Source organism: Cyclopterus lumpus, chromosome 24 (genome assembly GCF_009769545.1).
Source record: "Cyclopterus lumpus isolate fCycLum1 chromosome 24, fCycLum1.pri, whole genome shotgun sequence".
NCBI lineage: Eukaryota > Metazoa > Chordata > Actinopteri > Perciformes > Cyclopteridae > Cyclopterus > Cyclopterus lumpus.
Window position 1 is genome coordinate 3,628,905 of NC_046989.1, and position 20,995 is coordinate 3,649,899.

Sequence of the window (20,995 nt, forward strand, 5' to 3'; positions counted from 1 at the left end):
ACAAATAAAGTACATGTATGTACAAATAAAGTGCATGCATGTACAAAAAAAATGCATCCATGTACATATAAAATGCATGCATCTGCCAAAAAATGCATGCGTGTACATATAAAATGCATGCATCTGCAAATAAGTGCGTGCATGTACACATAAAGTGCATGGAAGTGTGACAACAGATTGTTTACAGGAGCTGATCGAGCGCTTCCCGTGGGTTGTCGTAGTTCTACAGCTTTTCTTCAAAGGCTTAAAAAGTTGTGCAAATTTGTTTTTCATCCTTTTTCCTCCCCTGTGTGAAGCCTTTTAATGGGAGGGGGAGGGGTAGTAGGTACGTAATATGGTCAGGTAAAGAGCAAATTAATTAGCTCTGAGAAGAATGGATTATCTGCTTTCACAGAGAAGCAGCGTATTTAACTGATCTCAGAGCATATTCTCATTAGAGCGGCACACAGTCCTCTCACAGCGGCGCTGTGGATCTTTTGTCTGCCGCGGATCATCGCTCTGTGGAGGAAACTGAAAAGACGTGACGCGATTAAGACGCCTGAATAGACTCTGCAATTCTTTATTTATTTTTGATTCATCTCATTTTGAAAAGCAGAGCAGCCGCAGCGTGAGGCGGCACCGCGGCATCATCATCATCGTCGTCATCACCAACTCCTCCGGCATGACTCGTGATGACAGCGGTGAGCCCGGCCGGCGTTTATCCTCTTTAGCACTCGTCAGCGTTCATCACACCGCCGCCGCAGTGACACCGTCTGGTGCTGGGCATCCTGCTCGACGGGGCACTGATGACCTCTGGGTAATTCTGACCCAAGGATCTCTCGACACTGCATGTGTTTGGGCGCACACTTTTGGCACACTCTCCTAGACAGAGCAACGTAGCCCGTAGCACGCTGGTTAACGTTGCGCTGTGATCAGTTGCCGTGTTGGCTGTGCACAGTTTGGATGGCAACAGGCCTCCAGACTGGAGAGTGGATTGCAGCACGGGCCACTTAAAAGAAAGAGCACGTGCCAAAAATAAATGCTACGGCTGCATATGTATACTCTAAATTAAAGGGGTTTCCTGGAGTACAATATAAATGCTTAATCAGATTAGAATGTCAACGAATACACAGTTTCAGTAGCTGCTCCTCATCACATTATGATCAGGCACAATGTGCGGCCTCGTTGTTTTGTCTTGTCATTAATAAACAGACACTGTTATCCGTGGTACGATTGCATACATCCCATATTACCATGCGCGGCTGTAACCGAGCACGAAGAATAACAACAACAAGAGGTGAGCTTGTTTTTTCTCGGTAAAACAGGCCAGGCTGTTTATTTGACACGCATCCGTACGTGTGCGCGCTATCGGGGATGATATCATTTGAATAAGCGATATGCTAATGCTGCCGAGGAGCTCTCTGCTCTCAAGAGCGTCGAAAGAGAGGAAGAGAGACGGTCATGTTTAGTTTTACTGGTCCATGGATGTACAACAAAAGTGCATGCATCTACAGATAAAGTACATGCATCTACAAATAAAATGCATGCATCTAAAGATAAAGTACATGCATCTACAAATAAAATGCATGCATCTACAAAAAAGTGCATGCCTGTACAAATAAAGTACATGCATGTACAAATAAAATGCATGCATCTACAAATAAATTACATGCATCTACAAATAAAATGCATGCATCTACAAATAAAATGCATGCAGCTACAAAAAAGTGCATGCATGTACAAATAAAGTACATGCATCTACAAATGAAATGCATGCATCTACAAATAAAGTGCATGCATCTACAAATAAAGTGCATGCATGTACAAATAAAGTGCATGCATCTACAAATAAAATGCATGCATCTACAAATAAAGTACATGCATGTACAAATAAAATGCATGCATCTACAAATAAAGTGCATGCATGTACAAATAAATGTACATGCATCTACAAATAAAGTGCATGCATGTACAAATAAAATGCATGCATCTACAAATAAAGTGCATGCATGTACAAATAAAGTACATGCATGTACAAATAAAATGCATGCATCTACAAATAAAGTACACGCATGTACAAATAAAATGCATGCATCTACAAATAAAGTGCATGCATCTACAAATAAAGTGCATGCATGTACAAATAAAGTGCATGCATCTACAAATAAAATGCATGCATCTACAAATAAAGTACATGCATGTACAAATAAAATGCATGCATCTACAAATAAAGTGCATGCATGTACAAATAAAGTGCATGCATCTACAAATAAAGTACATGCATGTACAAATAAAGTGCATGCATGTACAAATAAAATGCATGCATCTACAAATAAAGTACATGCATGTACAAATAAAGTGCATGCATGTACAAATAAAGTGCATGCATGTACAAATAAAATGCATGCATCTACAAATAAAGTACATGCATGTATAAATAAAGTACATGCATCTACAAATAAAGTACATACACATAAAGTGCATGCATGTAGAGATTGGAAGCAAGAATGGAATCTTCACGCCAGGCATGTTCAGTTCTCCTGGTCCAGTTGAGAGGTTCTTCTTCTAGTAGAGAGAGAGAGAGAATGCATTAGTGTCTTAGTGTCCACTTCCTGTCTCTTGTTTTCTGCAAAGTGCCGTGTGCAGACAGCGGCCGCACACTGCAACATGCATCCGCGACACAGATCTGAGACCAGCGGTCACACGGCGGTGATGGAGGATGAACCAACCAAAACCTTTTAACGTGGTGAAATAAGGATCTCATACACGAGCGCGTTTACCCTGACGTAACGTGTGGTTTGTTAATATACGGCTCATTCATAAATTGGAAATCCGGCAGATGGTTGTACAGTAACTCTTGCAGATAATAAAGCCTCTCTGCTCTCCGAAGGGAGCTCTCAATTATTTAATCTGTATTTAATCAGGCTGTTTCATTGAGATTAAGATCTCTTCTCCAAGAGAGACCGCAGAGAATACCAAAAACATTCACAACACAGACGACACGGCTGCAACATCAACAAGCGCTTTAAAAAACAGTTTTGAGGAACATTTAGGGGATTAATGTATTCTTTAACAACTGCAACACCGCCACACATCTTTAAACCATGTTTCATAACTGGATTCTTAACGACGTGTAGTTTGTCTGAAGGTTACGGCGACAACAACGAAGCAAATGACAAAAGAAACAGACCCAAAAGGAAAAGCAGAAACAACTGAACCGTGTACGTAAACTATAATAACCAAATTAACAAAACCTGCAAGTCAACAAAATTGGGTAAGAACAACATTTCTTACTTATGTATTCCACTTTAAGTTACACTGTTTCTAACCCTGAAGTCGATCCATCATGTCCATGTGCCTCGCCGCCCCGTCGCTTCACCTTTGAGCCCTCGAGGAAATTGACAACACCAAAAGTAATGAAATTGTCGCCCTGCGTGTAATATAACATCGACATCTCTCTCCCGATGCGCTGAATGAGACAAAGGTGACTTTTGAGATTGCATTGTGTGCGTCTTGTTTTGTTAAATCAAATGATAAATGGAGGTTGTTATTCTGAACGCGCAGACCAACGTTTGGTCATTTGGAAAACCACCAAATCTTTAAAAGTGTGTTCACGTTCACGATCATTCAAAACAGAACGATTAAAGACGGTTCGACAGACGCCGCTTTGGTCATTTGTTTCATTTTTTTAAATATATATATATTATATATATATATGTATAAAACATTTAGCGGAACACGAGGAGTAACAATACATTAGGCTGATGTTATTCAGAATGAACACCTGCATATTTGAACAGGATATTTATAACCGCTTGCAGCCATTTGAGGATGTCGTGTGTGTGTGTGTTTGCATGTGTGTGTGTGTGTGTGTGTGTGTGTGTGTGTGTGTGTGAGGCTGCTCCACCGGCTCAGCGGAACGTGCTGCACTGTTAGGAAAAGCTGCAACAAAAAACCTACTCTGGTGCAACATCTGTTTCCCTAAGAATTCTTCATCTGACCGTTAACATTCAGGCTTAAAATACGAGGAAGGGGAATTATTATTATACCCGATCAGTATGTTTAATAAGAGAAACTCACTCAAGTGTACATTATCGTCACATCTGCATCGACGAATTCTGAAAGCTACGGTATCGCATCACATGGGCCTCAGTCTGCTTATTAAAGCTCTTCTGGCTTCAGTCTCCCGCAGTTGGTTTGGTCCGTTTGGGGGGGGGGGGGGGACCATACCATTAACCAGAATGATGTTGTTTTCATACGATAGGCAGTCAAATTTCTAAAAAAAAAAAATGCAGAAATTGTCTTTACATATGAGCTTATTATCCAATTCCAAAACGATGGATATTTTGTTATTTTCCTTGCAGGTTTTGTTAATTTGGTTATTATAGTAGCGAAGGCTACGAGCACAATTCTGCTTTGGACTTGTGGAAAATAAAAAACGATTGGAGCATCTTTTCTCTTTATGGCGTCCGATGAAGCGATACCTCCCCCCCCTCCCCCTCCCCCCGGTGATTACCATAACAATGCATTAAAGTTGCCTCAGCTCCTCTCGGCCCTGTGGAGGAGGAGGCAGAGATGAACCCGGCTCTCCCCGTCACCCTGGTGGTTAAAACAGAAGAAGAGTCGCTGAGTCAGGTCTTTCCGACACACACTCTCTCTCTCTCTCTCTCTCTCTCTCTCTCTCTCTCTCTCTCTCTGGCGGTTACGTAACTCTCCGACTGTTTTTATTCGTCGCCGTATGAAACAAATATGGCCTATAGGGACACGGCATATTAATGGGCTCGTGGGCTACACGGCTGGCGGGTCAAACATGTTTTCAAAGCAGCATTCAGAGTAAATTATTAATAATTTACAGAAATACTGGATTATTGTTCACCTTCCCCTCTCTCTCGCAAACCCAGAGCTCACTCCTCTGTCCTTGTCGTCGTCCTAAAATCTTTATATACATATATAATATATAATGCATGAAGATGTGTTCAAGTCCCCAGGAAGAGCGTCAGGCTTTTGAAGCCCCGGGGGGGGGGGGTTGTGCATTGATTGGCACAGCTGGTGCTCATTGTACTGTCCCTTTAAGAAGGAGAAGGAGAACAAGAAGAACAAGAAGGAGAAGGAGGAGAAGAAGATGGAGCAGAAGAACAAGTAGAAGAACGAGAAGGAGAAGAAGAACAACAACAACAAGAAGAACAAGAACGAGAAGGAGAAGAAGAACAACAACAAGAAGAAGAACGAGAAGGGGAAGAAGAACAACAACAAGAAGAAGAACGAGAAGGAGAAGAAGAAGAAGAAGAACGAGAATAATAAGGAGAAGAACAAGAACAACAACAAGAAGAAGAAGAACGAGAAGGAGGAGAAGAAGAACGAGAAGAAGAAGAAGGAGAAGAACAAGAACAAGAAGGAGGAGAAGAACAAGAAGAAGAAGGAGAAGAAGAAGGAGAAGAACAACAACAACAACAAGAAGGAGAAAAAGAACGAGAAGGAGGAGAAGAAGAACGAGAAGAAGAACAAGAAGAAGGAGAAGAAGAACGAGAAGGAGGAGGAGAAGAAGAACGAGGAGAAGAAGAAGAAGGAGGAGAAGAAGAAGAACGAGAAGAAGGGGAAGGAGGAGAAGAAGACACTGTGTCAGCAGTTACCAACCTCAGCTTGAACAACACTGTTTACTTATCAACACGTCTTCAGTGATTTAACACAACAATCTACATCTGAACAACAACACACACAACCCGGGCTCGGGAATCGAACCCCCGGGGCCCCCTATATATTTTCTGTCTCTTATATATTTTCTTTCTCTCTCTTATACATTTTCTTTCTCTTATACATTTTCTTTCTCTTATACATTTTCTTTCTCTTATATATTTTCTTTCTCTTATACATTTTCTTTCACTTATATATTTTCTTTCTCTTATATATTTTCTTTCTCTTATACATTTTCTTTCACTTATATATTTTCTTTCTCTTATATATTTTCTTTCTCTTATACATTTTCTTTCACTTATATATTTTCTTTCACTTATATATTTTCTTTCTCTTATACATTTTCTTTCACTTATACATTTTCTTTCTCTTATATATTTTCTTTCTCTTATACATTTTCTTTCACTTATATATTTTCTTTCACTTATATATTTTCTTTCTCTTATACATTTTCTTTCTCTTATACATTTTCTTTCTCTTATACATTTTCTTTCACTTATATATTTTCTTTCTCTTATATATTTTCTTTCTCTTATACATATTCTTTCTCTTATATATTTTCTTTCTCTTATACATATTCTTTCTCTTATATATTTTCTTTCACTTATATATTTTCTTTCTCTTATACATTTTCTTTCACTTATACATTTTCTTTCTCTTATACATTTTCTTTCTCTTATACATTTTCTTTCTCTTATATATTTTCTTTCTCTTATACATTTTCTTTTTGTTATATATTTTCTTTCTCTTATACATTTTCTTTCTCTTATACATTTTCTTTCTCTTATACATTTTCTTTCACTTATACATTTTCTTTCTCTTATATATTTTCTTTCTCTTATATATTTTCTTTCTCTTATACATTTTCTTTCTCTTATACATTTTCTTTCACTTATATATTTTCTTTCTCTTATATATTTTCTTTCTCTTATACATATTCTTTCTCTTATATATTTTCTTTCTCTTATACATTTTCTTTCACTTATATATTTTCTTTCACTTATATATTTTCTTTCTCTTATACATTTTCTTTCACTTATACATTTTCTTTCTCTTATACATTTTCTTTCTCTTATACATTTTCTTTCTCTTATACATTTTCTTTCTCTTATACATTTTCTTTCACTTATATATTTTCTTTCTCTTATATATTTTCTTTCTCTTATACATATTCTTTCTCTTATATATTTTCTTTCTCTTATATATTTTCTTTCTCTTATATATTTTCTTTCTCTTATACATTTTCTTTCTCTTATACATTTTCTTTCACTTATATATTTTCTTTCTCTTATATATTTTCTTTCTCTTATATATTTTCTTTCACTTATATATTTTCTTTCTCTTATACATTTTCTTTCACTTATACATTTTCTTTCTCTTATACATTTTCTTTCTCTTATACATTTTCTTTCTCTTATATATTTTCTTTCTCTTATACATTTTCTTTTTCTTATATATTTTCTTTCTCTTATACATATTCTTTCTCTTATATATTTTCTTTCTCTTATACATTTTCTTTCACTTATATATTTTCTTTCTCTTATATATTTTCTTTCTCTTATATATTTTCTTTCTCTTATACATTTTCTTTCTCTTGTATATTTTCTTTCTCTTATACATTTTCTTTCTCTTATATATTTTCTTTCTCTTATATATTTTCTTTCTCTTATACATATTCTTTCTCTTATATATTTTCTTTCTCTTATACATTTTCTTTCACTTATATATTTTCTTTCTCTTATATATTTTCTTTCTCTTATATATTTCCTTTCTCTTATACATTTTCTTTCTCTTATATATTTCCTTTCTCTTATACATTTTCTTTCTCTTATATATTTCCTTTCTCTTATATATTTTCTTTCTCTTATACATATTCTTTCTCTTATATATTTTCTTTCTCTTATACATTTTCTTTCACTTATATATTTTCTTTCTCTTATATATTTTCTTTCTCTTATATATTTTCTTTCTCTTATACATTTTCTTTCTCTTGTATATTTTCTTTCTCTTATACATTTTCTTTCTCTTATATATTTTCTTTCTCTTATATATTTTCTTTCTCTTATACATATTCTTTCTCTTATATATTTTCTTTCTCTTATACATTTTCTTTCACTTATATATTTTCTTTCTCTTATATATTTTCTTTCTCTTATATATTTCCTTTCTCTTATACATTTTCTTTCTCTTATATATTTCCTTTCTCTTATACATTTTCTTTCACTTATATATTTTCTTTCTCTTATATATTTTCTTTCTCTCATATATTTCCTTTCTCTTATACATTTTCTTTCTCTGCGTTAGTAAAGCTCTAATTGGATTTGAACACATCTGATTATTGGGCGTTGCAGCTCACCCTCCATCACATTGATTTCATCCACCGACAGCATCGTGGCTCAAACAGCTGATTTATTTTCCATATATCCTAAACATTCAATCAAAGGGCTCTGTGATGCATTTTTTTTAAGCCTTCTGTCTTTTTTTTTAAATATTTCACGACATTCAGGATTTGAGAAAAAATGCTCCCGCTATCACACCAGTGATGCAACGCAGTGGAAACATTAAGGAGCCATTAAAACCAATGGGAACGATTACATGTTTCTGTCGGTGTCATATTGAAAAGAAACGGGATTAAAATACTTTATATACGTATAAAATATGGGAATCACGATGCAGCAGTTGAGTTTTTCGTGCGTTATTTATGAAAATCACTCATTCTCTTTTCCTTAAAGGAGAATTCTGGAGTCTTTTAAAGCAGTTTTGTTAATAAAAAAACTCGATTGTTGTTAATCTGCATTATATTTTGCATCCGATAACAAACGACAACTGTATTAAAACAGCTTCAGCGTTATGGATATTTGTGAGATTGATTGATGGATGAGCAGAACTGGAGATCTCATCTTTGGTTCCCCGTGTTCCTCTTGGGAGAACATATCTTCTTGATTAAAGAAAAAAATGCATTCCTGAGATGGCCATGTGCGCTGCTCTACCTAGCGTGAATTAGTTTATTAATTCAAAGATTTTGTAAACGGTTGCGACGGCAACAACGACTTCATAATGCAGATTTTTAATTTTGTCAAGCCGCATTAATAATCACGGCATAATCAAGTCACGAGAGCGTCTGATTCATCTGCGTCCTCTAATTGGAGCGAGGATGTCACTGTCAAGCCACAATAACACACACATACACACACACACACACGCACACACACGGAGCAGATCCAGTTACATGTTGTGCAGCCAACATCTGACTAAAAATACCACAGAAAAGCCGCCGCGCTCGCACATCAAACGTGTTCTTTTGATTAATTATTCCACCGTTTCTCGGGGGGCCCTTTTTTAAAAATAAATACACACTGAAAAGAACACACACTTCACACAGAATCACTCGCACAGCGACAATCATACGCGTCACACCACGGAGACATTTATATTATTAGGAGGGTAAAACTAAAATAAGCTAGCGTCCCCGGCTCTGAAACGCTGTGAACCGCCGCCCGGTCGTGGGTGGAGGTGAAGGGTTAATTCCACGTGTGAAGGTGCATTACTTTTGTGACTCACTGGGATTGAGTGCCAGATTGCAGCGTTTGTGGTTTGTAATTGAGCAGCGGAAGCCGACCCGGAGCTTTTTGGAGTCGCTAATTGATTTCCAGGCCTTGTTCTGTTCTCTGTAATTCAGAGTTATAGTCACACGTGTGATCGGCACAACACAAATGAATGTGTGTAGCTGTGGAGAAAGACTTCTCCACTGAGCACGTGCAGGAGGGAGAGCGATGACTCACAGATTCAAAGGAAGGTTTTCCCCTCCCCTGATTATCCTCTGAATGGAGTCATATCCATCACCCCCCCCCCCCCCTCCAGGTTTACCTTCCTGCAACAAAAAAATGCCCCAAAAAGTGATAATAATGAACATTGACAAGCACGGGGGCGGTGATGGGAGGGGGGAGGGGGGGGGAGGGGCGCTTCAATCTACCGCCACGAAAATGAAATCATGCAAAAGTCGAAACAAGGATTCGCATAATATGTTTTTTTTTTAAAGACGAGCCGTCGGCTGATTAAAACAATCAGTTTGAATATCCGCAGCGTCCTCTGAAGTGTGTGTGTGGAGTCGAGAGAGAGTGTGTGTGTGTGTGCGTGTGTGTGTGTGTGTGTGTGTGTGTGTGTGTGTGCATTGCTATAGCAAATAGGTTGCGCTTGGGGGTGGCAGCCTGTCGCCGGGCGGACTCCAGGCTATTAAACGTGGTCCTCGGTGGAGGTCAGGGGAAGCAGAGGTCCGCGGGAGGCCGGCCGGCTGTAATTACAGACGAGCGGGGATATTCCTTCTTTCCCTCTCCACCTCCGTTCATCCTCCCTTTCCCCTGTGTGTGTGGAGGTCAAACGGTCAAACGGTCTCCAAGGTCAATCGTGTTGTTGTTGTCGTTGTTGTTGTTGTTGTTGTTGGGAAACATGCAGTATAACACCTATATGCATGAGTGTGGAGTATTAATGAGAGATGCAGAAAAAGGCATAGTGGTATTATAGAGCTATGCATTCTCCATTAATATGGAAGATTGTTTACAATTAATACATTTTGTAGGTTGGAGATTAAAAAAAAGAAGAATTTGTGTTGCATGTTTTAATATATTTGTACTTAATTCATGTTTATTAAAGATGTCTTGTTTTCATTCCTCCCGTTTCCTAAAAGACGTCTAACTCAGTTTATATGGTGGCACTCGTTTAAGGAATTTGAACATCAGCCGCACGTTTTTCCTCCACGCCGATCCAGATTAAACGCCATTGATTTGCACCATTGTGGGTGATTGAACTGAATTTCAACTCCTTTTTCTGTGTGTAGTTCAGAATCAATACGTGGCTCCCTGGACTGGACTGTCGGGGCTTTTCATTAGGCGGCGCTCCCCCAACACTGTAAGCGCTTTCCCCTCCAGCCAGTCGCTCTACACCTGCTCCGTACCTGCTCCTGGGTCACAGCGAGGCAGCCGAGCGCTCTGGAATCCGGCTCCTGGTGGGACCACCAGTGCACACGCGTGTATATGGGCCTCAATCTATCTCGCAGCCTTCCATCGATTCATCTGCAGAGACTGATGTACTCTAACGCGTAGACATGCGATCTATATGATTATGACTAAGTGGAAGACATTGGGTGCAGCTATGCGTAATTATGCCTCTTGAGCACTGAGTAGTGACCTCCTCGGTCGTCCTCGGCTGCTTCTACGTGTTCCATACGTGGAGGAGACTTCATTCTGAATACATCCATCTTTTTATGCCATTCTTTTTCCATTATAAAAATAAATGTTGGGAGGGGGTTGTATGTCTGTAAATTAATGTTATTTATGTCTGCATGTGGATGGCTTAGAGGAGAGCTTTTAGAGGTCCAGATTAATATAAATAATGATAAATATTCTCCTGTTGTTGACGACAACGACGTACACGACGCTCACCACGTACACAACGTACACGACGACAACGTACACAACGACGTAAACGACAACAACGTACAAGACGTAAACGACGCAGACGTACACGACAACAACGTACACGACCTACACGTACACAACGTACACGACGACAACATACACGACGACAACATACACGTACACAACGTACACGACGACAACGTACACAACGACGTAAACGACAACAACGTACAAGACGTAAACGACGCAGACGTACACGACAACAACGTACACGACCTACACGTACACAACGTACACGACGACAACATACACGACGACAACATACACGTACACAACGTACACGACGACAACGTACACGACGACAATGTACACAACGACGTAAACGACAACAACGTACAAGACGTAAACGACGCAGACGTACACGACAACAACATACACGACCTACACGTACACAACGTACACGACGACAACATACACAACGACAACATACACAACGACGTAAACGACAACAACGTACACAATGTACACAATGTACACAACGTACACAACGTACACAATGTACACGACGACTTAAACGACAACGACGTAAACGACAACGACGTACATGACGTACACAATGTACACAACGACATAAACGACAACGACGTACACGATGTACACGACGTACACAACGTACACGACAATGTAAACGACAACGACGTACACGACGTACATGACGTACCACGACTTACAAGATGTACACAACGTACACAACGACGTAAACGACGACAACGTACACAACGTAAATGACGACGACGTACACAACGTACACGACGACGACGTACACAACGTACACGACGACAACGTACACGACGACAACGTACACGATGACAACGTACACAACGTAAACGACATACACAACGTACACGACGACAATGTACACAACGACAACGACATACACAACGTACACGACAACGTACACAACGTAAACGACACACACAACGTACACGACGACAATGTACACAACGTAAATGACATACACAACGTACACGACGACAACGTACACGACGACAACGTACACAACGTAAACGACACACACAACGTAAACAACATACACAACGTACACAACGACAACGTACACAACGTAAATGACATACACAACGTACACGACGACAACGTACACAACGTGAACGACACACACAACGTAAACAACATACACAACGTACACAACGACAACGTACACAACGTAAATGACATACACAACGTACACAACGACAACGTACACAACGTAAATGACATACACAACGTACACAACGACAACGTACACAACGTAAATGACATACACAACGTACACGACGACAACGTACACAACGTAAACGACACACACAACGTACACAACGTATCACAACGCTCCCGACGTATCACGAGGTACACGCTGTGATGTAGCATTGTGTGCGCTGACGACTCGACACATTGTAAGTTAGAATACTACACAAAGGACTCATTCATGAACTAATGTAACGCAACAACAAAACATGTCAGGAAAACACTCGAAGACAGGAAGTAAAACCAGACGTGACCTTACAAAATAAAACAGGAAACAATCTTACAGTTACATTGGATGGCTGAAAAAAATGCTGCCAATGAACTTTAAAACGTGTTTTGTCGTAGGGAAAAATAAACGAGGAAAAACACGTCCTCAACCTACCGCACGGGGTCCGAGCTGCAGCCCCGGACGTCCTCCGGGTTGGTGGAGACCACTCGGCTCCACCAACCTGGCAACCCCGCAGCAAAAGCCACGTTTATACAACGGAGACAGAATCCCTTCGCTAATTATCACCGAGATCTGAAAGACACGTCTTTGCTGGTGGCTCGCCTGCAGCGCCGTCCCGTTAATGAGCAGTTGATCCGGGCCGAGGATCACGAATCGCTTCCAATGCGGTAAAAAAAAAAACACGCCTAGTTTAAAGGTCACTTCGTGCTGCCGTGTGGGAACAATCGTACATATATAACGTTATTCTGGGACATAACAGTATTAAACTTTCAGTGGTCTCTTTCTCTGTCTCTGTCTCTCTCTCTCTCCCTCTCTCGCTCTCCCCATCCTCAGAAGTGATCATACTGGGTTGTATGCCAGTAAAGGTCAGCCCACCGAGCTACACTGCCACCCAGCAGACAATGAGCAGGATGAAGACGAAAACCAGTAAACCCTCAGGGCGTGTGTGTGTGTGTGTGTGTGTGTGTGTGTGTGTGTGTGTGTGTGTGTGTGTGTGTGTGTGTGTGTAAAGAGAGGGTTGGGGGAATGAAACCACAGCCGTATCTAAAATGTCAACTTTTCATACACCATTTTAAAACAGTTTTAATACCAAATATTGAACCTTTAAAAATGTCAAAATCACAGCATGTAGCCGAGTAGAGCCGAGTATTCAGATCTTTTACTGCATTCAAAGTACTAGTACTAGTATTCAGTACGAATATTGCACTACAAATACGAGGCATGTATTCAAACTGTACTTAAAGTTATTTCAACAGTCGGCGACTTTAGGCCAAATCATGGGAAACCGTCTCTGGTGTCAGATTTGAAGTATTTAAAACGGTAAAGATCACAATTAAATCTAATAATCACAATTAATTTAACGGTTTTATGTCAAGTTCACCTCTCGGGGGGGGGAAGTGCTCATCAAGACTGTCGATCTTTCTTTTGTCTCCGACGTGAATTAATTTCACCTTTTGGTGAAAACGCTTGAGGTCTTCAACATTTTTGATTTCCCTCTTAAATTCTCTGTTATTATTCTTGGAGCAGTTGACATTTAATTTCCATCGGCCGTCTTTTTCTTTTCTTTGTGTTCCGTCTCCCCAAAGTGCTTCAACAGCTTAATGACGGGAGTTGACCGGCGTGTTTGTGTTATAGTCCCAAAGAGGGGAAAGGCAAGCTGGGACTAACGGTTCCATTGAGAACCCTTTTCATCCAAAAGAACCCATTGTGGAATCGTTGAATTGCATGTGTAGATTCAAGAAAACCATGCAATAAAAGGTGGGTTCTTGTTAGCACCCTGAAGGGTTCTCTAGAACCTCTCACATGGGATCGTGGGTGTAATCTTTCACAGACGGTTTTAGATATAACAAGTGTTGGGTTCTAGGTAGATCCCTCTGAAAGGGTTCTCTCTAGAACCTCTCACATGGGATCGTGGGTATAATCTTTCACAGCTGGTTCTAGATATAACGTGGGCTGGGTTCTAGGTAGATCCCTCTGAAAGGGTTCTCTCTAGAACCTCTCACATGGGATCGTGGGTATAATCTTTCACAGCTTGTTCTAGATATAACGCGGGCTGGGTTCTAGGTAGATCTCTCTGAAAGGGTTCTCTCTAGAACCTCTTACATGGGATCGTGGGTGTAATCTTTCACAGACGGTTCTAGATATAACGCGTGTTGGGTTCTAGGTAGATCCCTCTGAAAGGGTTCTCTCTAGAACCTCTCACATGGGATCGTGGGTATAATCTTTCACAGCTTGTTCTAGATATAACGCGGGCTGGGTTCTAGGTAGATCTCTCTGAAAGGGTTCTCTCTAGAACCTCTTACATGGGATCGTGGGTGTAATCTTTCACAGACGGTTCTAGATATAACGCGTGTTGGGTTCTAGGTAGATCCCTCTGAAAGGGTTCTCTCTAGAACCTCTCACATGGGATTGTGGGTATAATCTTTCACAGATGGTTCTAGATATAACGCGGGCTGGGTTCTAGGTAGATCTCTCTGAAAGGGTTCTCTCTAGAACCTCTTACATGGGATCGTGGGTGTAATCTTTCACAGACGGTTCTAGATATAACGCGTGTTGGGTTCTAGGTAGATCCCTCTGAAAGGGTTCTCTCTAGAACCTCTCACATGGGATCGTGGGTATAATCTTTCACAGATGGTTCTAGATATAACGCGGGCTGGGTTCTAGGTAGATCTCTCTGAAAGGGTTCTCTCTAGAACCTCTCACATGGGATTGTGGGTATAATCTTTCACAGCTGGTTCTAGATATAACGCGGGCTGGGTTCTAGGTAGATATCTCTCAAAGGGTTCTCTCTAGAACCTCTTACATGGGATCGTGGGTGTAATCTTTCACAGACGGTTCTAGATATAACGCGGGCTGGGTTCTAGGTAGATCTCTCTGAAAGGGTTCTCTCTAGAACCTCTCACATGGGATCGTGGGTGTAATCTTTCACAGACGGTTCGTGTTAGGTTCTAGGTAGATCCCTCTGAAAGGGTTCTCTCTGGAACCTCTCACATGGGATCGTGGGTGTAATCTTTCACAGACGGTTCTTGGTAGATCCCTCTGAAAGGGTTCTCTCTAGAACCTCTCACATGGGATCGTGGGTGTAATCTTTCACAGACGGTTCGTGTTGGGTTCTAGGTAGATCCCTCTGAAAGGGTTCTCTCTAGAACCTCTCACATGGGATCGTGGGTGTAATCTTTCACAGACGGTTCGTGTTAGGTTCTAGGTAGATCCCTCTGAAAGGGTTCTCTCTGGAACCTCTCACATGGGATCGTGGGTGTAATCTTTCACAGACGGTTCTTGGTAGATCCCTCTGAAAGGGTTCTCTCTAGAACCTCTCACATGGGATCGTGGGTGTTATCTTTCACAGACGGTTCGTGTTGGGTTCTAGGTAGATCCCTCTGAAAGGGTTCTCTCTAGAACCTCTCACATGGGATCGTGGGTGTAATCTTTCACAGACGGTTCGTGTTAGGTTCTAGGTAGATCCCTCTGAAAGGGTTCTCTCTGGAACCTCTCACATGGGATTGTGGGTGTAATCTTTCACAGACGGTTCTTGGTAGATCCCTCTGAAAGGGTTCTCTCTAGAACCTCTCACATGGGATCGTGGGTGTAATCTTTCACAGACGGTTCGTGTTGGGTTCTAGGTAGATCCCTCTGAAAGGGTTCTCTCTAGAACCTCTCACATGGGATCGTGGGTGTAATCTTTCACAGACGGTTCGTGTTAGGTTCTAGGTAGATCCCTCTGAAAGGGTTCTCTCTGGAACCTCTCACATGGGATCGTGGGTGTAATCTTTCACAGACGGTTCTTGGTAGATCCCTCCTTTATTTCTAAGACTGCATGCTGAATTCATCCAAGTGACAGAAGTGTTGAGTTTCCATTAAAAGTGAATATAAATAGGAAGGAGGAGAAAAAAAGAAGGGCAGCTTCATATTAAATGTCATAAAACACACTCTCGGCATAAAAGCCCGTCTAATAACAGCCTCAGAATAAAAGCCCGGTTCTCTCTGCACTTAAATGAGAACCCAACCTCTATTTTCAGAATGCAAACACATTTGAATGTGCACATTAAAGACTCAGGGGTACAGCTAGTGCAGGTAAGGAAGGGGGGGGGGGGGCATTAGAAGCAGTTGAACCGTGTCACTGTGACACGTCAGCAGCTCAATACAGTCTGTCATGTGTAAACAAAGTAAACAAGAGGCTCAATATCAATATAATAAATATAAAGATACGCTGCTACACGCTGTGTGGTTTTCCTCTAACTTGCTTATTTTAAGAGCACAATGTGAAACAATGAGAACTCAGAGAGAAAACATAATTAGTGAATGTTAATATAATGGGGGAAGTGACGACCATACTATTAAAAACAGGCTCTTACAGATGTATTGAAAGCATATGGCGTGGAAACGTTTTGGAACGTATTATCAACAATAACAAACACACAAAAACTATATTTTTTTGCCATTTTCCTGCCATTTTTTACTTTAATCTTCAGAATTGTATTGACACATTTCAACATACTCTTTTACGTTATATTTCACGTTCTTTAATATTATATTTCACGTTCTTTTACGTTATATTTCACGGTATTTTTACATTATATTTCACGTTCTTTTATATTATATGTCACGTTATTTAACGTTATATTTCACGTTATTTTATAATATATTTCACGTTCTTTTATAATATATTTCACGTTCTTTTAGGTTAGATTTCACGTTCTTTTACATTATATTTCACGTTCTTTTACGTTATATTTCACGTTTTTGTTATATTATATTCCACGTTCTTTTACATTATATTTCACGTTCTTTTACATTATATTTCACGTTATTTGACGTTATATTTCACGTTCTTTTATATTATATTTCACGTTCTTTTACGTTATATTTCACGTTTTTGTTATATTATATTTCACGTTCTTTTACATTATATTTCACGTTCTTTTACATTATATTTCACGTTTTTGTTATATTATATTTCACGTTATTTGACATTATATTTCACGTTCTTTTACGTTATATTTCACGTTTTTGTTATATTATATTTCACGTTCTTTTACATTATATTTCACGTTCTTTTACATTATATTTCACGTTTTTGTTATATTGTATTTCATGTTATTTGACATTATATTTCACGTTCTTTTACGTTATATTTCACGTTTTTGTTATATTATATTTCACGTTATTTGACGTTATATTTCACGTTATTTGACGTTATATTTAACGTTCTTTTACATTATATTTCACGTTCTTTTACATTATATTTCACGTTCTTTTATATTATATGCTGCTGGGAAAAACAACAAAAACCAAAGGACTGACTGGCAGCGTTGAACTACTGTGAAAGGCAGACGTGACGTTGGGCCCTCGGCCTCCGGACTGCACCGACTGCCGAGGACAAATCCGGCCACTTTGTGTCACTGTCGTCCGAACTGAACGCCTCGACTGGCACGTGTTTCCATTCATGTATTCTCATGCAAATTATTTTAAAAAAAATATCGTATTAGAAAAAGCTGTCTGGAAACGTCAAAATTCAATTTAGCTTCCTTTAATGGCCTCAAAAAAAACCTTTTGGGTGTTTTTTTTTTTTTGTGCCTTTTGTTGAAAAATCATTTATGTGCTCAATGGGATACAGAAACATTTAACTCCCTTGACCGATCAGCTTTCTGTACGTTTGTCTTCGTCTCATCGGACATGAAAGAACAATTGCAAAAATGTCCAATTGAAAGAATTCCCTGACAACCTATTTCAATATAACGTAGCCGGTCAAATGTCGACGGAAGATGGTCTAACAAAAACCCTCCTTGGACATTCTTCCAGTTGACTGCAGTGAAGCGCGTTGTGGTGTTTTGGACCGTGGAGCCTGAGAATTTGGTTCCTTGGATCAATCCATCCAATACATATCTCCACATCTACCATCCAGATCACCATTCAATGCGTTGTTGACATTCAAAGTCCTCATCACACCCCTACACCTAGAGGTCACCTAGAGGTCACCTAGAGGTCACTGATAGGCGCGCTGCGGTTGGCTGTATCCTGACCCACGAGCTGTAAATTATTGAGGATTATTCCATCTTGACTTATATTCTAACCAGCGCAGCTTTCTTAGCCTTTTTCGTCAATGGTCGATCGTCCCAGGATACCTGGACCGCGGATCGTCAATCAGCTCACGCGATACAACTAAGTCTCTCAAATCTGTGCATCCCCCCCCCCCCCCCCTCCTCCCCCCGATAGGCCGAGCTGGAGACGAGTCCGCAGAGAGGCTCTTCAACAAAGAGAACAGAGAGTTCTGTGAAGAATGCAACCCTTCAGACCAGAGGAGAAAAACGTCACGGACAAGTGGTCCAATAACCAGAGAGAGAGGCTCTGTGGGGCAAGGCTGAAGAGGATCATCACCCACCAGGTCAGACCGTGCATGAATAGAATGATGAGAATGATTCACGTTCTCGGGTCCTCCTCTTCACATGAGCAGAGAGGTTCACGCCGATGACCTCCTTCTGCACAACAACGTACCGTAAGACGGCTCGAAGGGTCCTTTTGGGTCCTTTTTGGTCCATCCGAGCACAGCTGAAGAGCCAAAAGGCAACACAGCTGTCTGGTTTCTCTTTCTATAACCCGACAGTCTGGGTTTCTTCTGGAAAGATCGGACAGCGATGACGTCTGTCCGATCTTTCCAGAAGAAACCCAGACGGTCGGTTGGTACGGAGACCCGTTCCTCATCGCAGATGTCTCAAAGTCGTTATCGCGCAACTTCAAATGAGCAAAATGCCGGCCGGGCGTCTCCAGATGCGACCGGCAGATGTTTAAAGCTCCGAGAAACAGATAAATCACCAGTATGTTGTTTTTCCTGTCAAAGCTTCTCGGGGTACAAGAAAGAAAAGAAAAACCTTCAGTCTCAGTGGAGATACTGACATTTGCTCACAGTGACATTCAGCAACCTTTTTTTTCCCACATAAGAGACACACGGCAGGATAAGAAGATGCATTTTGTTCAACACCTACCTTATGGCCGGGGGGGGGGGGGGGGGGGGGGGGCACACACACACACACACACACACACACACACACTTGTCACTCTCGTAATAACTCAAAGCAAATAAGATATTGGGGCTTCATACTCGTTGAAATAAACAACGGATTCCAAAGTGGAGAGTCATTGCTTCACCTCTGGAGTAACAGAGAGTACCGATGATGAGGAGGAGGATGAGGAAGATGGTGGTGATGGTGATCACCCCAATGAGCGCATCATCCGGCGCATATCTCCAGATATGCTCCAGCTGCCACGCGGCGGAGCATATGGCCGTCCATATTAAAGTCAAGCTGCCATCTTTGCTCGGCACGGATACAGTGACGAGGTTTGTGTGCATTTACCGAACATGTGGAGTCCCTACAGGTGGTCCAGATGTTCTGTTTCATACCTGTTCTGAGGGTGGTGGTGGTGGAGTTTATGAGGTTGGAGGAGATACGTGGACATCGGGATATGGCGTGCATATCGTGAATAACAACATGTGGTTATGTGAATAAGAAGCTGTCCCATCTGCTCGTGGATATCATAATAAGCTGCATTCAGGGTGCATTCAAGTGCGTTGGTTTGGATGTAGGAAAAAGAAAAGGTGAAGCACTATAAATACATCAGTAAAGTGTAAAGAATGGATGTAAATCATAACATTGACACGTGCTGCTGGCTAAATTTAAAACAAATAGAAAAATACATGAATGATTTGTTGCATCATAACATCTTTTTTTTTTCCCGTTAAGGCCACGGAGGACTCGGCCCCCTCGCTGCAGGTTTTTATTCCTGCTGCTCAAGTCCAGCCACGACTCTGCATGCTGCATACCTCATTAGAAAAGCACAGAAAAAAACACACACACATTTTATTAGTTATTAGCCCGAACCCCGGCTGTCAGAGATGGGAATGGGATGTTATGACCCTGACCAACCCCTTCGGATCAGCGCTGCTGGAGTCACGAGTAACTGTGTCCGCACGGGGACTCGTTGCTCCATTGAAACACAAAGAAAACGAGATGAAAGACGGTTTAAAGATATTTATAATGTTTTGTCCCTTTTTACATGTGCCAAAATATGTAGTGCAGACATATCCCTCATTAATATACCAGCAAGGACATTCTCAACGGTCTACAGTTACAGCACGCTCGGTGGAGCTGGAAATCACCCACCCCCCCCCCCGAGCCGGCACCAGTCATATCCTCAAAAATATTACATAGAAATGTTCGTTGCTAACGTGCAACGGTCTCGTTTGCTTGGGCACTTCTTCGAGGCGTCAGGGAGGACCTCTAACACGAAGGAGAACCTCGCCTTTTGTTCCCGGAGGATGAAACACGGCACCTCAGTCTTGGGAGAAGTGCTGGCCCCCCCCAACCCCGTTGTGGCCGGTCCACGGCGAGCCACGTGGACTACAACAATAAAACCAGGCTCTCCACGTGGCCTCGCCTCCTTCGGGACCGGATGCAACTCCCGAAAGCCACGTTTCAACTTCTCACCTCCTCGTTTGGGTTTGCACATTTCTTCGCTGTAACATGTTGTGCTCGTTAGCGATGTTTAAGTCTGTTTTTATTAAGTCTGATCTATTAGCATTTTGATGTGATCTCTGCTCATGATTCTGAAGAACACACTGATTATAGAAGAGCTTATTCTTTTATATTTATTGTTATGTTTA